Source organism: Conger conger, chromosome 10, assembly GCF_963514075.1.
Source record: "Conger conger chromosome 10, fConCon1.1, whole genome shotgun sequence".
NCBI lineage: Eukaryota > Metazoa > Chordata > Actinopteri > Anguilliformes > Congridae > Conger > Conger conger.
The window spans coordinates 28,086,594-28,110,639 of record NC_083769.1 but is presented as its reverse complement, the minus strand read 5'-3'; the positions used below and the strand labels follow the sequence as shown (position 1 = coordinate 28,110,639).

Here is a 24,046-nt window from a genome sequence, read left to right as displayed (position 1 = left end):
GGTTATCAGCGCGCCGCCTCGCCGCAGGAAGCTGGGATCATGTGTTTCCCCCACTTTGCCGGGGTCAGACAATTAAGCCAGGGCCATTCACACAGGCAGGCTCCCGCTCACCGCGCTATTGGGCAATTTATGCTTCCGAAGTTGGCACCGGATTCTCAATAACACCCTGCGTTTTTCTAAAACTAACAATCGACTTTAGTGGCACACAAGCTGTCACGTACCAGCTCATATTGGCACGCACACGCACGAGCAACACACACACACGCACGCACGCACACATGCACTCACACACATACACACACACTCACGCACACACACACAACCACAAAGTTAATGTCTCCTGTGCAGACTTCTCTTAAACTCCCATTGTATTCTAATTTTCCATTCCTCCCTCTGCTGAAGCCATGGGGAAAAACAGAACAAGCATAATATATGGCCACTTCCACTTTTTGTGTTTGCATTAAACGATTTGTTATTCTGAACAGGAATTGCTGTCAGTAGTGTCCCATCCCAGTGAGAAGGAGAGAGAAAATCAGTGAGTTTGTGTGTGTGTGTGTGTGTGTGTGTGTATGCATGTGTAACGAGAGAGATTTTTTGTCTGAGGTTGAACTCCGGCCTCTCACTCTTCCAAATATTTGTGTGTGCTTGCATGTATGTCTGTAAAAGTTAACTCCATCACACACTCCTAGAGCTAAGAAAATATATAGATCTAAAAATGATAGCTCTGTCAAGTCTCTGAATTGATGAGCAAAAATCTCCTGATCACAGGTACTTCAACTTCACCATCCACTCGTCTTTGATCATTCTGGTAGCCTCTGTCATACATACATACCTTTGTCTTTTTCATATCATCTCCTCTTTTTTCATAAAAATATGCACATTTCATTAGCATATGTCAGATGGGGAGAGAGTTATTTAGTTAGGGCATCTCTTGCTCAATGGAACCTCGGCCTGTTTGACTTGATAATCTGAGAGGAAGGGATTCAGTATGCCAGCGAGCCGTGATCCAGATTAACTGTGACCCCCCTGGATCTCCGCTCAGAGTATGTAAATCCTTACCTCTCCTTCCTTGCATGTCCTCCCTTTCTTCCTCTCTTTTCCCCTTCTCGAGCCCTTTCATCCTTTGTTTTTGCTTGCCTGGTCTGGGGGCCTGCGTGGCTGATGCGGTCGAAGCGAGGACGTGTTCTGTGCAGATCTGCAGGGAGATGGGAGCGAGTCTCAACCATTGTTCTTCCTGGGGAGTTAAGCGCTGGGTGTCTCTGCTGTCAGGAATGGTGTTAAGTCAAAGAGCTCGCCGCTGAAAGTAGATGCTAAATCCTGCTAAAAACCGAAAAAAGAGAAACAAATTATATCCCTCATCTCTTCCTTTAAATGATTTGGAGAACATATTTAATATTTTCCTCTTAATCTTGAGAAGCTCAGGCCCTGGCATCGATTCCTGTGTTCATTGATGCTTGCGGACAAGACTTACCCACTTGTGTTTAATACTGCAGCCCTGGCCACCCTACAACAGCCTTGCTCAAGAACCCAGCAGCCAAGCAACTTCCTTCACCCAAGAGCCCACTAACTCCAGAAAATCACACCGAAAACTCAGGCCTCAAAAAGAGGCCAATCAACAACCTAACCGGAGAACCCAGCATGCCACCAGTAGCCTACGCCATTAACCCACAATCCGAACTAAAAATCCCCAAATAACCATACGACAAAATAAACAACAAAACAACAGCCTTACCATATAACCTAACAATGGTTAACAAGAGCCCACCAACCTAAAAAAAACCACCAAAAGCAAACAATAATCGCTCATTGCCTGTATTGTTTATTTTAATCTTAATCTTGTTCATCTTAATCTAGAGTGTAACTTTGGAGGGTACTGTATTTAAATACTACCATTGTATAAATACAACCATGTATCTGTATTCATATAAAACACTACCATTAGCTCAGAAGAGGAAGTCCCTAGTAGGGAACTGACATGGTCAGCCAGGTCAAAGGGAGGTGATCTACGCCAGTTTTAGAACTCTTCAGGATCACTTGGCCTGGTACGAGTCACTCCAAAACCGGCCACTCTCACTCCATCGCTTCATCAGTTCATTGGCGTTTTGTCCTCCAGTGGTGAGACAGAGGTTATGACACCATTAATATCCACGTGTACCCTACACACCCATAAATCACCCCCCCCCACATCTTTTTGCTAGAAACGAGGGCCGTGTCCAGTCAGCACACAGTGTATTGGTCTATGTGAAAGACCTAGTAAATGTTTGTGAGAGAGAGAGAGAGAGAGAGGTGGCCAAGTCCCTCAAGGTCACCTTTGAGGAGGAAGGCAGCTGCTAGGTGCAGTGCGCTTGCCTTCTTAACCCTTCAGTCCCTGAGACTACCCCCTTGCACCCTGCCCCCTATACAGTGCCCTCTATAATCATGTATTTATTTGCCCCGGCACTCCACAATTTGAGATTTGTAATAAAACAAATCACATGTGGTTAAAGTGCACATTATCAGATTTTAGTAAAGGGCATTTTTATGCATTTTGGTTTCACCATGTAGAAATAATAGCAGTGTTTATACATAGCTCCCCCCCCCATTTCAGGGCACCTTAATGTTTGGGACACAGCAATCTTATGTGAATGAAAGTAGTCATGTTTAGTATTTTGACTTCCTGATGTCTGTGACCTATCAACATCACCAGAGCGATAATAAAACACTTTGCATTTGAATGGATCTCTATGGGAATCGGGGGGTGGGACTATATTCAGGTGTAAATTATGCTGATACAGTATGGAACACATTTGTTGGCAAAATGGCTTTAAGTCATCAAGGATCCAAGGTATCAAATGACCTCAAACCACCGTGCTGCTGCCAGATATGCAGTAGATACAAAAAGTACAGTCCTGACTAATTTTCCTCAAAGAAAAAAATATTCAGGAGAAACTATTATTTTCATACCTACTTCATAAAGAATTACATTACAAATATACCGAATACACATTCAATTACATTGCAAATTTCTTACTTTTGCCATTAGTTACCATAAGTTCAATGCAAACTGTATAAAAAATATTCAAATGATTAACATACAGTAATAAAGAGTGGATACAAAGTATTAAGAGCCATTTAGAAATGGGATGTTTGGGAACTAGTACAGAAGCTGAGACGAGGTGGGACGTAATGCATTTCGACAGGACATGATGTTGTATGAATGGAAGTGAGAATACCAGTTATTTGTTGTAAAGTTAGTGCTGTGGATTCTATTGCGTATACTGGAAGATGAAAGAAAGCCATGTTTCTTCATGTTTTAATTTATGTACAAATTTCATTTTCATTTTCAAGGATGTCATATTCAGAAACAAACTTGATCTAGTGGTTTAAATATTATGTCCATCTGCCCAGGTTTGAATGATGATTTTCTTTGTGATTGTATGGGAGATTAAAGGGATAGGGGAGGATATGTGCAGACAGTGAAGGAGTAATTGGAATGGCAAATATACTTACAATTTAATGCAATATTTGAAAGTACAGTATTTCTGAAACCTAAACGTTTTATGATTACAAAAACATATTGTTTAATCTGTATTAATATATTCGGTTAAGCGAAAAAACTGTAGCAGATTGTCTGATGAGTGTAATACTGTATACATTATTTTTTGTCCCAGTGTCCTCAAACTTGCAATAAAGAGTTCACATGCAAATTACTTTGGATGAGTGTTTGAGTGGGGTAGTTTTAAAAGAAATCTGAAATGTAAGATGATTATCAAGAGACTGACTAAAGTTCATTTTTATTTTTTAAGGGTAAAAATGGTTGATTTCTTGCAGTATGTTTTTGTTATAAAGAGAAGTATCATAAGTGATAGTAATGTTGACAGTGCCAAACAATTTGTTTCCATACACATTTATTTTCTATGTGTGTGCCAATATACATAAAACAGCATATTAGCACATACTGTGCTACTGTATACTGTATATCTATATATCTTTTGCATATATTTTACAATACGAGCACAAAATCAGAAGTATAAAAGAAAGTGAAACATTAACAATATGCACAATATTTGCGCATTTACACTGGCACCACAATCGCATTGGTAATTCTATGACCTCAATGGTTGAACAATGACTGCTGGTGAACTGATATGCTGTCTGCTTCTCTCAAATTCAAATTCAAATTAGCATAACAAGAAGGTATCGTCTCAGACTCTCCCTTACACACACACCCAGGCGCAAACACACCGTCTCACACAGGCTCCTTTGGCAGGATCTGCACGTAAAGTTGGCCTAACTCCGGCTGGCTGACACAGAGCTGAGAGAGAGAGAGAGAGGGAGGGGGGTACACATCACATGAAAGGGCCCATTCCAGCCAGGAGCCAAGATCAGACTCCACTCTCCTTTCCTGTTATTGCATTTCTTTCTCTCTGCCTGTTTGGGCTCCACTATGCACACATGCACACAGTTATCTCAGTCAAAGCCCAGAGATTTTACCCACCCACCAGTTCTGTGAATCTCAAAGAGGATACATATTTGCACCTCAAAGAAAATGCATACAGAATATGGCCATGGTAAATTGTAAAATCCAAAACATTAGGAATACACATTAAAATATGTCTACATACTTGGCATGCGTTTCAAAACATGGGCTGTACAATAATGCTGCTGGAGTCACTCTGCCACTTCCTCCCATTAAGGGCCACAGCAGCTGAGTCAGCCCTGGCAGGGTGAAGCCGACTGTACCCTCCTGTTCTGGCCTCCGACTCTTAGCTGCAGCTATGCTGGATCTGCAGCACCTATAAGGCCCAGTCTGCACTCATGGTTCACACCTTTGGGAATCCAATACTGTGTGCTGTTACTTGCACAAACTACAATTAAAAAAAACGTGCCAGGAAAATAAACCCTATATACCTTAAAATGTGATTGCATTATAATAAGGGATACAAAAACAGTTACATTTATTTGAAGAAAAGAAAGAGAACCTTTATGCAAAGTCACATTTATTTGTTTAGCAGGCATCCCGGTCTAAGTGCACTTTTAACCCATTTACTGTACATAGTGTCTCACGGACAGAGGCTTTCATTCAGCTGGACACTCCCTGCCTCATCAAATCATTTATCTGCTGCTTCTATCTTTTCTCCATCTCTTCAAATGTATCTATGCATGGTACTCAGAAACTCAGCTGAGGCTCAAGACACAGGATTTCACACAGGTTATTTATAAACCTTTCACCGATGTAGAGAAACATACAAATAAAGACCTACACATACATTGCATATAATTTGACCAAATATACTTCTATGAGCAAATATTATGCTTCATATTTCCTTATGCATAGCAGAGGAACAGAAATGACAAAAACAAGGAGCCTTCATCGAGCTCTTCATGATGTTCTTGCAGTCAGATAAAAATCTGACTGCAAGGCGGAAAAAAGGGGCCACATCACTTCCTCAATTCCCCAATATCAGGTGACTTTGCATTTCATTTTAACTCTCATGTACAAATTAGGCAATATAGCACCAGAGAACAAAATCTAATGGTAAAAAGATAGTTGGCAATAGGAATATAAGTCACATACAGTAAGGTTTTTAACATCTGAGCAGTAGCCTTTCGTCCTACGGTGCCCCTTGGAGCTTGAACCCGGCTGACTCTACAGAACAGAGCTGAGCTGTCACCACTGGGCATCACAGCGCTTTTCCGGTGCTCACAGTTCCGCTGTGAGTCTGTGTCAGCCAACATATGAGAAAAGCAAACGCAATTCAGATAGTAAGATATGGTAGGTATCCAGGCCTGCACCAGAGGAGTTTTGGTGCAATTCAGTAATCTGTGTAATCCAAATAATAAAGCCAAGTGCTTTACCTTAGTTTCTTCAGAGAGAAACAAAGATGTCATCTTGTGGGAGTACATATCTGTGCCTGTACAAACTTATTTCAGTTTAATTTAACATCTGTGGCTTTGGTTATGGGGTCAGAGCCTATTTCATGTTAAGTGAGAGGAAACCATGTTTCTGCTGACCTGGATATTGTCCAGAGGGAGCAATTGCGCAAGTGACAGCTTCAAACTAAAGATGTGGGAATAAACTAAGGACCCGCTAGCTGTCCATCAGAAAAACAGACAAAAAACACAAGATGCTGTCCTAGAGTAGAAGAATGAGAGGAAATTCCTCAGTTTTCGTTCCCATGTTCAATCACCCCTCTCCCTCCACACTGCACAGAGGAGAGTAGTTTCCTGTCATTCAGGGATGGAATGAAAGAAAGAGAAAGGGAATGATGGATGCACATAGTGAGGGAGGGAGAGAGAGAGCGAGAGAGTGTGAAAGAGAGAGAGAAGAGAGAGAAATACTAAGGATGAAGGGTTTTATTTTGGATATGATCTCAGAGAAGTTATTTATATGGTTGTCACCAGTCCTTTTTTTCATCTGGACAAGATTTCAAAGCTTGTGCTCAGATTGATTCTCAGCTCCAAAAGCTGTTCAATTCGGCCTCTAACCTGCCAGAGAGGAAATGAAATGGAAAGCGGAGAGCCATTCCTAATTTACAGTGCATTATAATGTCATGCAAGGTCCCGAGAGCAACACCACTGAAGCCTCGGAGCATCAGGGGCATCTTTGGTGAGACTGCCTGAAATTATTCTTTTGTATGACTGCACATTTTGGTTACTTAATCGTTTCATTGAAACTTCTCAGGAATCTGCCAGAGCATTTTTCCCAGAACCTAAAAAGTATTTCTAAAGCATTTCAAATACAGCACATATTTGACCCAGGTCTATTCTGCCTGACAGAGTTTTTCACATGCACCTCTTTTCCAAGCATCCGTTCAAACTCTATCACACCTAGCACCACTGACCTGCTAATGCACTTTCCTGTGTACAGCTCACTGATTTAGCAGTCACAAAGTGCATGAATTGAAGATTCCTTGTTATATCCTTCAATAAGGTGGAAGATCTTGCCTGCCTGCCATCTTTATTCACACCAGCAGTACACATGCTAACTTCTTTGTGCCAAGCCCTGGCCTGGCAGATCAGGTGATCACAACGTTACATTATCAACATGCATGGTACAGTATCCCCCAAAGCTTAGTTAGTTGCAAAGCCTTTTATTTTTAGTGAAGCTTTTTATTTCATGGATATTGTCTCAAATCCCTCTGGATAAAGCCGTCTGGCAAGCAAATGAATAATAATTCAGGACAGTGACCCACCCCTCTATTCAAAGGGTATTCAAACAGAGGCTTTCTATGAATACGGCAGAGTGAAAAGAAGCGTACTGCTGAGAACTGGCCTTTCATTCTGGGAAGAGCCGTTTAATCATTTATATAAAGTCATGAGTTAAAGGAACACTTAAACATGGAGGAAAAGTCTGGCATGTTCGTTAGCCATTTATTCTGTTAACAGGGCGACTCGAAAAGATATGAAACATGCAGGTTTGTGTGAGAAGGTAGGTCCGTGTGTGGGGTATACTTGTGTTTCAACAACTACAAGAAGATGCCATTGACATGCTGCTGTTGCTCAAAGATGGTGTGTCCAGTATATGAGAATAAAATAAACTGTGCAGGGTAGCACATCTGATGGCATGTCTGGTTCATAAACTAGTGGCTGCTCCTGTGTGCATGTGTGTGTGTGTGCGTGCGAGTGTGTGTATGTGTGTGTGTGTGTGTGTGTGTGCATGTGTGTGTGTATGTGTGTGTATGTGTGTGTGTGTGTATGTGTGTGTGTGTATGCGTGTGTATGTGTATGTGTGTGTATGTGTGTATGTGTGTGTGCATGCACGCGCACGTGCACGCCAGTATGGGGACAGCAGTGACCCTTCCTACATGATGGCTTGTCAGTGCTATCTGAAATGGAGATCTGCTGTTGACAGGACAGCCCCCAGTCCCTAACCCAGTTCCTGCCGCTCTCAGCAGCCTTTGTAAATGGGATTACACTGCAGGAATGTCTGACAGGTGAGGCTGGAGGCTGCAGACAGACGGCCAGACACACTCCCTGTCGCTCACATTTCTCCCTCTCTCTCTCTCTCTCTCTCTCACCTTCTTGCTCTGGATCTGTGCACTCTTTTTCCATCGTTTTCTCACTCTCCCCCATTTTGTCCTCCTTCTCGATGGTTCTCCTCCTCCATGTCTCCCTTTTTGCACTGTACCTGTGATGATTTAATGCCTATCCTTTCCTGTGTTGCTGAAATCCTGTGGCTGTGCTCGGTCTGTCAGACTTCCTCTCCCCCTCCTCCTCTGTGGTCCTGCCCCTGGCTCCTCAACTTCAGGGTTCCTTCTCAAGACCGTTCACACATTCCTCCTTTAGCTTTTTACCTCTCCCAAATATCTCACCACCTCTCTTCTTCCTCTTTTTGCCCTTTTTCATCTTCCTCCCGGTCTGTCAGAGTCTCTGCCCCCCTCGCCCCCACCCCGTGCTCTGAGCAGACTCAGTGTAGTGTTTCACATGTTAACAGAGGCACGCCGCGGGTCCTGAATAGACTCCATTCTCCCCGCAGACTTCAAAAGCCAGAGGCTTCAGGTGCTCAGACAGCCAGGTGGAGCACATCTATCCCACAATGCCTGGTCACAGCTCACCTGTCCAACAACTGCACTTTTCAGGAGGGTATAGTTGTACTGGGCACGTGCCCTCACCAGATACCAGACAGAAGCCACACGCTAACCAATGCACAACCAAGCACGAGACAGATATATTCAATCCAGTTGGATTTTTCAGCCGTCTTTAAGCAGTGGGGAAAGAATGCAAAATGGCCGAAAGAAGACAATGACTCTGGGCTGCTTACAGGGTCTGGGCCCAACCGCAGCTTGTCTGGAAAAGCTTGGTTTAATCCAAACCAAAACACAGAGGTTGCTGCCCATTCACTGAACAACAAGAAAAGAGGAAGATTTGGGCCGTGGCAGTTTGTGGAGAATATTCTACGCCTCTCCCCCTCCTTGGCTCTGTACTAAAATTACCCTTATTCACCGTCACACTGGAACCATGATAACAGACTGTACTTACCTTGCTCTGATAAGTAGGAACCAACTGTGAAACCCCAATGGAACTAAATATCTCTCACTAACCTGGATAGGGGCAAGTCATGCACAATGTTAGTGAAATGCATGCTGTGAATAGTTCATTGTCTGTAGCTAATTATTGGGATGAGACATTGAAACAGGCCAAATACACTTTAATGTTCTTGTAAAAATAAAAAATATACAGCATACAGCAGCTAGAATACCACAGCAAATATAATGAATCTCACAACACAAAGGTTAGCCATATTGGTAGCGGGGTACTTACCAGGGCAAGTGGCACTTCAGCGGTTAGATATTGGAATCAGACTGATGGGGAGAAATAGAGGAGAATGTTTGAGGTAATGGAACAGGTTAGGCTAAAGATCCAAGTGTTCATGTATGCATACATACTGTGTGTGTGTGTGTGTATGCGTGTGTGATACAGCATATACAATTTTTCTGCTAGCGTATGCGCATTTATAAATTTGTGCATGGGTCTGTGTGTGTCTGCATGTATACAGTAATTATATACAGTATATACAGCACTAGATACACAAAAGGATACTTGTGTGCACGTGTGCCTTAACCCTCTGTGGAATCTCACCAAGGATCACTCCCACTTCCCTAACCTCCATGGGCTGTAAATTTCCCTGGTCTCCCCTGTGAGGAGTTTCCCGAATATGCTCTCATTCCTGAAGGAGGACATCCACTATAAAACATGCGCGGGGCGAAATGGCGAAAAGGAGGGAGCGAGGGAGAGCAGACTCATCCCTTTCTTCATCTTCCTGGGACACAGCTGTGAGGTGAAATCCGCACAGACCTCCCTGTTTCAGACGTTAACTAGTTTGCTTTTCCTGTTTTGGTTTGATTTCATACACCATGCCCCACTCCAGCCCTGACTTTATGGCTCCGACGGAGGACTTGAAAGCGGGCGTCCCCGTAAATCTTGGGATCCTAATAAAGCCGTTAAATTAAATTCTTGTCCTTTTTCTCCCAAATTTATTCCTCGGCGTTGAGATCCAAGCTGGAACAATCAGTGCCGGTGCACTCCTCTCCTAGCCGTGACTCAGCCTCGGAGACAAACTGCCCTTGCCCTGTGGAGCTGGACTGAGCCCCAGCATCCAAATGTATTTTTATGCACCTCCCTGGAGGTCTCTCCTGGTTACCCCTCTCTTGGGACCCAGCCACTTTCAGGACCAGTATCCCAAGATTCACAACTGGGTTTTTTGTTCAAATGCCTGGGTTTGTTAGTTCTTCTATTCAACTTTACATTCGCTCCATTTACATTTAAATGCTCAAGGTGACTTTGGCTGTCCTTAAACACCCTTGGTATTGGTGTATTGATGTCTTATTTTAGGAACCCTTTTGATTTCTCTTTAGACCTATAACTGTATGGAGTTAAATGAGTCTCATCACTTTTTGTGACAGGTTGATGTCTTTCCACATCCTAGTGCAAGACAGTTTGATTTGAAGGAATGTTACAATAGCAGTTCATCATTTTAGAGAACTGGGAATTCCCTGGCTAAACTTAACATTAGCAGCATTTAACAACATCTGATGGAAATCATTTGAGACTTGTACAATTATAGAAAATTAAAATATAATTCAATGTTATCACTGACTGCTATGCCTCATTAACAATATTTGGATTAATGTAACACACATCACTTGGCATGATTTATCATTCACATGGCACCATGCACACAGCTGTTAATCAGTTGCTGCATAGTTACTAAAATTGTGGTTTGTTACTTTAAGAGTTTGGGATCACATGCAAAGGAAATAATATTTCATTTCTTCTCATCTGTGTATGGGAGGATTGGGGGATACCTGAGATCTGTACTTAATATGTACCCAAGAGAAAATGATTTTTGGAATTATATGTAACTTCCTTTTAGTCTGGCAGAAGTAGTCTGACAAAAAAAATTCTTACATGTTAAAGATCAGTGAGGTCTTAACCACTCAAAACACTGAAATAAACTTTTGTATCAATGTATGTTCAAAGGCTTGTGCCTTGCTAGTTACAAAAGCAACATTTGTCCAAGTGGGAACGTACATTTTCCCAGCTTCTTTGGAAACACCACTACTGATATTTCTACACTCATTTCCCAGCATGTTTTGGCCAGATATTCTCCCCGGAGACGCAGTGGTGCTCAGTGTTCAGGATTCGGTGGCCTGGTGGACACACCCAGCTGGATCAAACGCAGGTGGGGTCAGAGCGAGTGCAGAACAAGGGCCAGCTCTGCAGTCGGATCGGACGGGAAGATTTATGGAGCCTTCCAATCAGGACTGAAACACCCAAAACTATGGCCCCCCGCACCTAATGCAGAATCTGAAGACATTCTCCGAACAGGCAATTTACACCCCGAGCAGGAGACTGACTAAACCAACCCCTCACCCCTTACCCATCCCCCCTCACCCCTCACCCCTTACCCCGCCCACACAAACATACACCTGGGTGGCAAGAGAGGCCCTTTTGGCCCGTAATCCATCACCCGGAGGGGAGCTCTCCTTCTGCCCTAAATCAAGAGGCCGTTCCGCCAGCACGCGCCCGCCCATTAAACCCTGATTCATTAGCACTGTACCTCAGCACTGAGTCTCTGCCCGTGGCTTCAGATCCCCAGATAACGGGGAGCCAGATCCCAATCTCCGCCCTGCACCGGGGATCAAATGAATAAAAAGATTCTCCTGCTCCTCGTGGACGTCGTAAACCCCGTCCCCAGCTCCAAATGAGTGCAAATACACAGCGTTTAAAACAATTCCCCAAACCCATATTTTAAAGACTGTTTAAAAGCCGTTTGCTCTAAAACAGAAAGTATACAGCGAGAAGGGAGCAGGGCAGACGAGATAGGGTATTAAATCACTGTTAATGCGGGGAGGGAGGTATTAAATCGCTGTACCACTTGAGAGAATCATAGATCGGTTAGAGAGTCCATATGAACAGACGGACTACTGGAGGCTACAAGGATTCAAAGAGAGAAGCTTAATTGCTTGTTTTACTAAGATATGACCATGAAATCCAGCTGAAATGTGGTGTATAGGACCCTCACACTCACACATTGGAATGAGAAACATCACGTCAGGATGGTGTAAGAGCAGTGGATCCATAGCGTTGCTTTTTACACCATCTTGTAGTGATGTTATTGGAATACCAAAGATTACTCCAGCATGGCGTAAAAGAACAATGGTTCCACAGCATTTCCATAGGCTATTTACCCCTCCTTCCCTATACACCAGCCCCATTTCAGCCATATCTCGGTTAGGAAGAGTTTTAGGTTGTGTCTCAGCAGGGTTTGCCTTGGCCTGGGCACGGGCAGTATGCTGCACTAGGAGCGGCTGAAAGAGGGGAGTTTTCATTTCTCAGCCGCAGAATCATCTCCTGAAAACGAACGACGCAGCAAAGAATCATCCGAGCATTCCTTTATATCGCAGGACTGAGAGAACCCATAAAAATGGAGGAAAAGAGGTATTAAAACTCATTTGATAACAGAAAATATATTGTATAACATAATGTAGCGCGAATGCAGTCGGTGATAATGCGCAGAGCTCCTTAACAACTAAGTGCCTTCACACTGATTAAGATACTGATTTAGAGAACTATTCTGAGGGCTCTGGATTTGCTGCATTGCAGTGAGTGTGGATCCCATTCCACCCGCTCCAAGCCTTACTTTCCTCCTCAGAGCCTCCCAAACCTCCTCCACGAAGGTCCCCTAATACCAACACATGGAAGTGTGTCTATTGCAATTTCAATACATCATGCTCCTAGTCTATTTTGTACAATATAAACACACATGGATACATACAGTTACACAGTTACAAAAGAGGTGTAAAACAGTATTTATTAAATGTTATATAAACACAATAATATAAGCTAAATCTTATTTCGTTTTTCATTTTTCTGAAGAACACTTATAAACTTACTTGTAAACCTATACTTAGGCACTTTGTTGTGCATTGCTCTGGATAAGAGTGTCAAAAACCATGACAACAAAGACCAAGAAGAAAATAAGAGGGCAAGTAGTGACCAACTGCTAGACAGACTGACAGAGTCGCACACAGACAGAGTCGCACACAGACACAGTCGCACATAAACACAGTCGCACACAGACAGAGTCACACACAGACACAGTCGCACACAGAGAGTCACACAGAGCTCTCAGACATGCAGTCGCACACAGACGCAGTGTTGGGAGCGCAGTGGTGGGCGCGGGCGCTACAGTGTAGCCCTGCTGTCTAACAATCGTCTCTTCTCCTGAGCGGGACTGTGGGAAACGGGCAGCCACTTCCTGTGCCTGCAGGCTTCAGCCAATCACCATCAGATAAGAGATAAGCCATCGTCCTATAGGAGCGGGGCGGGGGCGGTCACATGACACATGCCCATCGCGATAAGGCCCAGGCGCGGCCCGCCCTCCCTTAATGTCCGCTCAGATCTCCCCGACGGCCGCCGCTTCGTGGCTAGTTTTTGTTTCGCTGTAATTACGCGCTCTCTCATCCGCCCACTGTTCCCCTCGACCCCAGGCCAGGGGTCAGGGCCCAGGATATCCCCTTTGCCACACACTATAATGTCCCATTGAGGCCGATGAACAGGGGCATTGACACGCCGTCAGACGGCACGGACGGGCCGTATCGCTCCATCGCACTCTCCCTGCCCTGTCCTCCGCGTGGGACACGGCCGCCACTCGGCCCCGTCCGCTTTGGGAGCGGCGCTCCAGCTCTCCCACTCCGCCTCCACCAGACCGTAACCGGGTGACCGCGTTCTCCACCGGCTCTGACCGGCTTTGATGCCGTTCCTACACAACGCCACTTCCATCTTGACCACGGTAGCGCCATCTGATAATAGCGTGGATGCACAAAGTCTTAGCCGTCACGCTAACCCCCCTCCCTCCCCCTCTCACCCCTTGAGAAGTTTACACCAGCGCTACACATGAAAGTGGATTTGGTGGGGACAGTCTTTATTTGCCTTATTAAAAGAAGAAACAAACGGCTGGACAAACTCAGCATTAAGCAGTCTGAGGAGTGAGCCTCTCTGATCAATGGCTGGATTAATTGAGGAAAGTGTGGCGATGGGAGGGAGAGAGCGCGGGGGTTTGTTTTGTCCTCACCTCGGGGTCTGGGAGGGGTAAGTGGGGGGCATCAGAGCTGGATTGAGGCGAGGTGGCGATGACGGGAGGGGTGGTGAATTTAAATAGAGATTGAGCCCCTCAGGTTACCTGGCAACATGCAAAGCCGCTGTCAGATTAGGATCTGAATGGGGGAGATAACGAGTTTATTGCCCCCTGGACGGGCCACTGGAGCCGGTGGAGGGTGGGGGTCTGGGTGGGGGGGGGGGTGGGGGTGTGTTTGTGTTTATTTTAACCTGGGGTGTGGGCTCCTTGGGGGGCAGCTGCAGGCCTCTTTGTGAGGGGACAGCAGAGTTGTAAAAGGCAGCATGGTTAGAATACCAGCGACCGCGGCTACAGGCCCTCATCCATCAAGCCCACAGCCTCCCTTTGAAGCACGGCTCCGTCAGACGCAAACATGTCCGACAGGGGGGGAGCGACGAGGGAAGAACAGGCCAGGCCAAGAAAAAGCCCATCCATCAGCGAGTCAGACCTGTTGGGACGGACAAACGCAAACACACGGCAAACAGACCAGCCCACTCCGGCCCAGGGGTCCACAGTGACGGACACTCCAGCCAAACACCGAACATTTTTAATACCACATTGCCGGAGTCATTCCTCTAAGTAATTAAGGCATTGGTTGTTCACAGTACTGTACTAGCAGTACATTAACAAATAATGTCTAGAGCTTCAACACTGTACTTATGCTGAATAACAAATCATAAATGATCATGTTAACAGTGAAATTTGATATCTGTTTCATGATTGAAATCCAGTCTATTTGTTCTATACAGGGAATCTCTAGGCAAATGGAAGATAGTCTGGATATAGTAGATAGCCTTCTTTAGGAAGTGATAGAGATATACACTCACCGAGCACTTTATTAGGTATTTATTAGACTTATTTTTTAGACTTCTACTTAGAGTTATGAGGTGTGTGTTCAGAGATGCTATTCTGCATACCACTGTTGTAATGTGTGATTATTTGCATTATTGTCACCTTCCTGTCAGCTTTGACCAGTCTGGCCATTCTCCACTGACGTCTCTCATCAACAAGGTGTTTCTGTAGGCAGAACTGCTGTTCACTGGATTTTATTTTTGGTTTTGCACCATTCTTTGCAAACTCTAGAGACTAGTGTGTGAAAATCCCAGGAGATCAGCAGTTTCTGGGATACTCTAGTCTGCCACCAACAATCATTCCGCAGTCAAACTCACTTAGATCACATTTTTTCCCCATTCTGATGGTTGATGTGAACATTAACTGAAGCTCCTGACCCGTATGTACATGATTGTATGCATTGCCTCCAAACAATTGGCTGATTACATAATCGCATGAATAAGTAGGTGTAATAAAGTAAAAATGTTCCTAATAAAGTGCTCGGTGAGTGGATGTTACTGGGCCATGGAAATAAGAATCCTAACAGGGACTGATGCAAATGTGAGGATTATCACGCAATTTTGTGTGCGCATAACAGAGACACACAGGGAAAGAACCACTGGGCAAAAGATCAATCATGCAGATAAAGTACAAGACTAAACTTCCTCAACTGAAATAGATACATGCTATCTCTCTCTCTCTCTCTCTCTCTCTCTCACTTACACACAGAAAATAGAGACATTTTAATAGCACATGCACACACACAGTGCATACACGCATTCCCTAAGTAACCTGCAATAAAACGGCTGCATACAATACAAAAGCAATCCAACAAACACGAGACACATGCTGCTATCCAGGCACTGTAATGTGTGGGAGTGGAAGCAGTTTGCATGTGAATGGAGACTGGCTCTCAGTTTACTACAAAAGCAAACACAATCACCATTAACACTATCTCCATTGCTTTTGTGTTTATGGTTATGGTTTTATACCTGCCTGTTCAAATCAGATCACCTTCACTGAAAACACATATCAGCCTAATAGTATCAAATGGTCTGCATTTATAAAGGGCTGTACAACTGATGCTTCTTATTTACCCATTCACACACACTCACACACCAATGGCAATCGGCTGCCATGTAAGGCACCAACCAGCTTGTCAGGAGCAATCAGGGGGTTAGGCGTCTTGCTCAGGGACACTTCGACACAACCAGAGGGGGACTGAACCAACAACCCTCCACCGCCCAAAAAGAATGGTCACTATTTCTATTGCATGCTTCACATTTTCAATACGGTGAGCACTGTTTTCACCACAAATGTCCCAGTAGTGATACAGTTAGTATTGAGTTATTAACTGCTCGATTACTAGATTGAGTATGAAACATTCCGCTGCACGTACATCATTACTTGTTCCATTGGGTCGTTCACATTGTGTATAAACATATTTGACACACAGATGTGTAAATACACACAGTAGCAAAGCTTTCTGATTTCTGCTCAGGTTTGACTGCACTCAGATGAATGTTCGGTGCTTTTCATAATTGTGAGAACCAGACTTGTGGTAGATTTCCAGTTAGCCAAGGAGCTGGCACACAGGCTCACAAACACGCATGTAGAAAAAACGAAATAAGAGCATAAATAAAGTGACAAAGGCGGACACACGCACGTCAGCGCACACACGCGCGCGGTGGCTGCTAGGCGGAGGCTGCGGGATTGTGGGGGATTTGTGGGGCGGCACGCGAGCAGCCCCATCAGCTGTGTTTGCGCAGTGACAGGCGAGGGGCGCTCTCCGAGGGGACGGGGCCCCGAAAGAAAGACCCGCGCCAGAAGAAAAGAGCGCCTCGCAAATCTGCTCTCCGGGGGGAAGGTGGGGGAGGAAGGACAATGGCCGCTCCACTGCAGGTGTCAGGCTCTCTGTGTGCGTGTGTGTGCGCTCGCCGGCCTCTTCTGTTCATGGAATTAAACAAATTAACACAGCCCTGATCTGTTTTCTGCCCCTTTTTTTTGCATGTTTAACTTCCAGCTGATTTGCATGTGCCCTTTTACTTCTGCGGGAGTGTCTGTGTGTGCGCATGGAGATGAGGGTTACTGTGGCTTTCAGCCGGGGCGATGACACGCTGACACTCTGTTTGCAGACAGGGACATGCAGCTTTCGCACGCGTAGATGCAATTGTGTCAACCTCGCATCCGGCACCGTTCCCTCTTTTTGTGCTCATTCATTTGGCAAAATAAAACAACGGCCATGTGCCCCAGCGCAAAACTCCATCCGTCTGGAAATTATTCAGTGTTCTCCGCCACTCTGAAATGTAGACTACTTATTCTCCTGAATATTAATACTAAAACATATGAGGCACTTTTTTTTTTCTTGTTTGCTCTGGCTCCAAAGGCATAAAAGTTATATGAAATGATATTGGCGTTGAGGCTCTTTTTAAATAAATTACAATAATATCTCGATTGGATCTCTGAAAAGCGTCCAAATTGTATGGAGTTAATATTATAATCTACCGCTCCTAAATATGTCAGAACCTTACAGGTGGGGACATAAATTGTATTAGGGTTCAAATTGCAAAAAAGGAAGAAGTTGGAAACAGAATGACTTTTTTAAAGCTAAGAAAATAAACACACAGATCATGATTAAAAAGAAGGGTGAACAAGCCCTTTGTCTATGAAAATAAATGAAATAAAGCACAAATCAAGAAGCTTAAGCGTATCATGGCACTGGAATGTTCTTAAGATGTTCTTAAGATCTTTGGGGGGGGGGGGGGGGATGAGGGGGGATCAACAATGAGCTTGAGTAAAATGCTTAGTGGAGTGTGTGCATGTGTGTGAGTGCGGACAGTGGCACAATGAGGAAATTAAATAGCACTGCCCATTTTGGGGAGGGGGGGGGCTGTATGTGGATGGGGGTGTGTGTTAAATCCCAGTTTAGCAGGCAGCTTAATTTCGGTTCCCTGGAGAGTTTGGTTTCTTCTCAAACACCCCCCCCCCCTCCCCAAACTTAAACACCCTGCTAACACAGCCTACTCATTGCACAAACCTAATAGTCACTTCTAGTGTGTGCCAACACTTTAAAAGTCATGCACAAAGCTAGCAGAAAAAATAACCTGGGTTTATAATGATTATAAAATCAAGGTTTGTTCTGAAAGTAGTGGACAAGGGAGAAATTATTGTTAATGAATTACTGAACACATTTGTCTGTAAAGGTTCTGAATATGTCTATGCTTAGTCATATTCCCCACCATGCAAACATTGCCATTCTCTATGTACTGTATTAGTACAGCAGTGCAGTGTTGCATTTAATTGCATGCTATACTTTAGATTGCACACACATTGAATAAATACATATATAAAAATGCATCATATATGACCTGTGTTAGGACTCATTTTAGCACAGCGCGTATCTGGTGAACAGGATCAGCGTAGGAGCTGTAGGGTGGGGCTGGATGATCCATAACTTTGACACAGATAAAATTGCACTTTGTGCAGTGTGACACTTTGCGGTTATGCACAAAGACGTAAATGCATTTATAACATTCGACGAAGGAAACAGAAATCCATCCCAGTAATTCAGTGGAAATATATCTGTGGAGAGTGTTTTAAAACCGAAAGGCAACAAATTAGTAATTGGCCTCCATTTCATGCTCAGGATAAACACAATTATGAAAGCATTATGCACTATGGTTGCTAATGCTCTGCATTAAGATGATGATACTGACATTTGACATACTTTGGATATCCACAGATAGTCACATTTGTATTTCCTCTTGCTTTGTAAATTTGAATATGTGCAATATGAGGGTACACATTCATTTATTACTATTCATTGCTATTCTGAAGTATCCTAAAAAAAGGCTAAATTCAATTTCAGTCTGGCCTGAAACTGGACTAATTTGGAAAACACAACTCATGCATTCTTTGGCGTTGAAGCCTGGTTCTGCTGGTGTGTGTGTGTGTGGGCGTGGGCCTGCATGTGTGTGTGAATGTGTGGATGTGCATGCATGCGTGTGTGTGTGTGTCTGCGCGCACCTGTGTGTAGAGTATGTGTGTGTTTTTATTAAAGAATTAAACCAGTGGACGACCACACCATTCCTAAAAAAGATGCTTCCATGAGATGTGCTGGGTGGGTGACTAATCGCCGTCTCTCAGTCCCAATCCACAGAGAACCCAATCCACAGCAGCCCTGCTGAAGCCACATCTGCCATGCTGACCTCCACACGGCTCTGTCCTGCAGCCAAGGGCGTACAATTCACCTGTCCCTACCAAGATCAAGAGACTGCTGAGATATCTCTCTTTAGCAACAGCTTCCCCACCACAATGTTACAGTGGATCGCCATTAACATATCATTGTCTGCTGAAATGCACTGGGTATGTGACTCTTCCCACGTTTTTATGAAACCGGAAGGAATTAGACCAAAGCTGATCTGGAAGTAGCTTAATTTTTTATTTATTCGTCATGAAATTTGCACTGTTCAGAACATAGTAGGCTAACTTGGTGTTCGGAACACGGTGAGTTTACGTTAAGCATTTTAGCAATATTGCATTGTCAGCTTGTTGTCCATGAATGACTGTACAGCAGCTAATCATAGTTTGATTTAGTGTTAGTGTCAGCAGTCCTGTGAAATCTGTCATTTTAAAATAAAGTGTTCTACCTAGTTAGCCTATTAATTTACACAGACACAGTTGGTTTGGTAGCATATTTTTGAGAACGATTAGCTCCTGTTTTAAATCTAATTTGGTAAATGGCTAGACTATCTATGACAACAAACATGCTGTGAGACAATGAGCTAAAAGCGAACAGAATGTTAGGTAAGGTGAGTTACAGCACACTGTTTGTACTTTTAAGGCTGTAAGTTACTGATCATCACTAAGGGCTAAAACCCCAGACTGTGGCTAAAACAAGGACGATAGCTGAAAGTTCAGAATCAAAAAGAGCAGAAACTATGAAAGAATCACAGTTTTCTTTATCTTCCATCATTTTTAAACCAGATCGGTTGTTTTCACCGAATAAAAAGGTACCTAATGTGCTATAGACTCTTTATTCAACCATAATCATAAACCACATTCCTCAGGAGAAAAACTACCATTGAACGGGTGTTCTGCTGGAAGCGAGCGCTTCCCCCGTGTTCTGTTCGTTAGCCTATGTTTGTTCCTGAAAATGGCACAAAAGCCATTGAAGGAATCATTTTTGTCATGTAGGCTGTAGCCTAACTTAGACTCACTGTGTTCCTAACAGAACACAAGGAAGCGGCCGCTTACAAAAGAAATTGGCAAGTAGACGGGAACATTTAGGCCAACTTATTTTTTGAGAGCTAAAATATCATAGAGTTTCATGCACACCACCTTTTATGGCTTAGAGGGGCTCCACATTTAGAAAGACCACGTCTGTTGGTCGGTACATGTCCCCTATGCTGGTGCTAGCTAGACGACATCCAACCTAGTTTACATCCAAGCAAATAATTACAAAAGTAAGCTAATGAAAAAAAAGGGCATATTTTTCTACATGATACCAAGATTGAGGACAGCACTTTGTGACTGGACGAGTGAGGAGCAAAACAGCATAATGTAAGGCTTGCTGTTGGCTTGAAAAAACGGTATCTGATCTCCAACAACAATCAGTTGACAGTTAACCTACGTTTGATGAATTAAACAGTTATTTTTAGTATGTTGACGTGCAGCATTTTTTTGTATTTGGAGCATCTTTGAGCGAGACTGGCAAAGGTGTATGTGTAGATGCCAGCAACAAGCAAAGGAGAATAAACTGGAACTTCACACCACTATATTCTGAATAAAAATGAGTCATTTGATCTTCAACATCTTATTATTATTATTATTTTGAATGTAAATACATGTTTACAGGTCATTGGTGGCGAACAGGCAACAGTACCTGCCTTAAAACAAAAATGTGCTCTTCAAAGTCCCATTCAGCTGGCAAATTTGAGTAAAGGATTCATTAATGTGCTACACTGTGTCTGTGTGTCTGCATATGAGTGTGTTGGCCACCAAATTAAGGCACTAGATGACAAAAAATGGCGGTTAGCATCATAAATACAAAGCGCTGCAGATTCCAGTGGGGGTTACATCCCCCCCGAACCTCCCCCATTCCTGTCCCTACCAATGTCAAAATCAAACCTACGCCCTTGCCTGCAGCACTCACACGCTGGACCGATGGGCTGCTCCGGCCCTGCTGACCGGCTGCCTCAGCCCAGCCCAGCCCAGCCCGGTCACTCTCCACTGTTTAAACAAGTGCTTTCCATCATAAACTTCAAACAGGAGATGAGTCCTGGAACAGAGGTCAAGATAGCGTTTGAGACGGGGAATTTAGTGCTGCTGCCTCTCTTTCAAACCCCCTCAGCAGCCCTGATAAATCTTCACACTCATCAACTCCAACTACTGCTCTGCCCTCTACCAACATACACACAGGGAGACTTACAGTATGCATACTTTACTCACACACACACACTGCTCTGCCCTCTACCTACAGTACATACACACAGGGAGTCTTACAGTATGCATACTTTACTCACACACACACACTGCTCTGCCCTCTACCTACAGTACATACACACAGGGAGACTTACAGTATGCATACTTTACTCGCACACACACACTGCTCTGCCCTCTACCTACAGTACATACACACAGGGAGACTTACAGTATGCATACTTTACTCGCACATATACTGCTCTGCCCTCTACCAACATACACACAGGGAGACTTACAGTATGCATACTTTACTCACACATATACTGCTCTGCCCTCTACCTACATACACACAGGGAGACTTACAGTATGCATACTTTACTCACACACACACACTGCTCTGCCCTCTACCTACATACACACAGGGAGACTTACAGTATGCATACTTTACTCACACACACACACTGCTCTGCCCTCTACCTACAGTACATACACACAGGGAGACTTACAGTATGCATACTTTACTCACACACACACACTGCTCTGCCCTCTACCTACATACACACAGGGAGACTTACAGTATGCATACTTTACTCGCACATATACTGCTCTGCCCTCTACCTACATACACACAGGGAGACTTACAGTATGCATACTTTACTCACACATATACTGCTCTGCCCTCTACCTACATACACACAGGGAGACTTACAGTATGCATACTTTACTCACACACACACACTTCTCTGCCCTCTACCTACATACACACAGGGAGACTTACAGTATGCATACTTTACTCACACACACACACTGCTCTGCCCTCTACCTACAGTACATACACACAGGGAGACTTACAGTATGCATACTTTACTCACACACACACACTGCTCTGCCCTCTACCTACATACACACAGGGAGACTTACAGTATGCATACTTTACTCGCACATATACTGCTCTGCCCTCTACCTACATACACACAGGGAGACTTATGCACACTGTACTTTACATACATACTGTCGCACAGGCTCTCAGATTATCCATATAGATGTGACAGTAAGTAGGAAAATATATTATTGTAATACTTTTTCATACATGGTTTAACTTTCTAACTAGTTGCCCACGTGAATTTGTCCTCTCATTGTATATTTTATTAACATTCAAAAAAGAGGGCAATTCAATGAACGTGGCCTTCATTTGCTTTGTTTTAGTCAGCCTAATATTGCAGCACCAGAGCATTGCTTAATGGCTATATAATTGTGTTCATCCAAACCATTAAACAGTTTAGTAGTATGGCTTATTAACATGGAACAATGTTATTGGAGTATAAACGCCTATATGCAGTGTCACAAAGCAAACAACAGAAAGTGCAGTTTTCTCTGTGTCAGAGGTTTTGACTTATGGACCTTCTAACCCCATCTTGCAGTCTCTACAAAGACCCTATTCAACAAAAAAGCTAATTAAACTTCAAAGAGATGTAATTAGCCATGGCAAAAAAAAAAAAAAAAAAAAAAACATTCACACACGAAAATGTGTTAATCATTTTGTTTCTTGATTAAAACATCTGTATACAGCATCATACTGTAAGCAGAAAGTAATATGTAATATGTAACAGTGCTAATATAACTTACATCATAAAGATAAGTAAATCCTAAATCAGTTTTTTTTTCCCACGGAATGGCCTCAGTTCCTTATTTTAAGAGAATTTTCAATGTTCAAGCCTTATCATTTCTAGTTTACTAGAAAAGTTTGCTTTTCAAAGTTTAACTTATTTTGTGCAAGCGCAGGCACACACCCTCACCCTCATACACATGGCCCCCGTGGCTGGGGTGTGGCACACAGAGACGTAGAAACATGTGTAAGGCTTTAAAGAGGACACTGCGTGCCTCCCCTCCCCCGGCCTGAACCTCTGCCCATCTCTTTATTAAGGAACACCATCAACAGGGAGGACCGCAACCTGCCACCGAGGGGGAAGAGCCTCTGTTTCTCATTTCACCGCAGATATTAATAGTTAATTAAAAGTGCCGCATGTGCTAAATATTATTCTACCTCAGATCGCTATCATTCTCCTATGTAATAAGATATTTGGCAGCTTACGGCTATATTTCGAAGCCATTCTCCTTCCTCTCCTCTTCCCCCGTACCTTTCCACCGCTCTGGGTCCCTGCAGTCTGTGCGTGTAGAGTGTTGGGAAATCATCCTCGTAGGCCCGCATTAACCGGCACCATTTTACATGCACGACATGCACTGGTACTTACCGCGTGTTCCCTGACTCACGCTCATCGGTGCATTAAGGTCAGTGTATAGTGGGGTTATGCACTCACACATGCAAATCTTTCTGAGATTATAGCCTACATGTTAGAGTGTCTGTGCGTAATCTCGCTCTGCCAGCTTTATCCTATTGCATTTTTCGCATTTCTTTCCACTCCAGTCATTCTCGGTATTTGAGTTGCTTCAAGTATTTACGGCTTGAAAAAAATGTGATTCTGTGATTTTGCCAAGTCCAGTTAAAAATCAGTCACACATCGGAGCATGTTGAATGTGTGTTATGTAGAGCAAAAGCTACGGATTCAACACCCGTCACTGTCCTGACCTTGAGCAGGGTCTTTCATTTGAATTCCTCCCGTAAATATCCAGCCGTGTAAATGTGTAAAAACTTAAGCCCGGTAAATCGCGCTGGATAAAGGCGCGCACTAA

General features: G+C 43.7%; 1 long non-coding RNA gene across 3 annotated transcripts in view; it reads right to left on the bottom strand.

Moving 5' to 3' along the window:
* Positions 1-23,674, bottom strand: part of LOC133139634 (uncharacterized) — a 31,320-nt gene extending 7,646 nt beyond the window's left edge. For 2 of the 3 annotated variants that reach the window (XR_009709823.1, XR_009709825.1), the window contains exons 1-4: positions 23,448-23,574; positions 9,244-9,284; positions 4,225-4,294; positions 1,060-1,195 (exon numbers count right to left, since the gene is read on the bottom strand). This is a non-coding gene — a long non-coding RNA (uncharacterized LOC133139634). Of the gene's footprint in view, positions 1-1,059; positions 1,196-4,224; positions 4,295-9,243; positions 9,285-23,447; positions 23,575-23,607 lie in introns of those variants that run through there. The other variant, XR_009709824.1, reaches the window with a different exon arrangement.
* Positions 23,675-24,046: the final 372 nt, after the last annotated feature.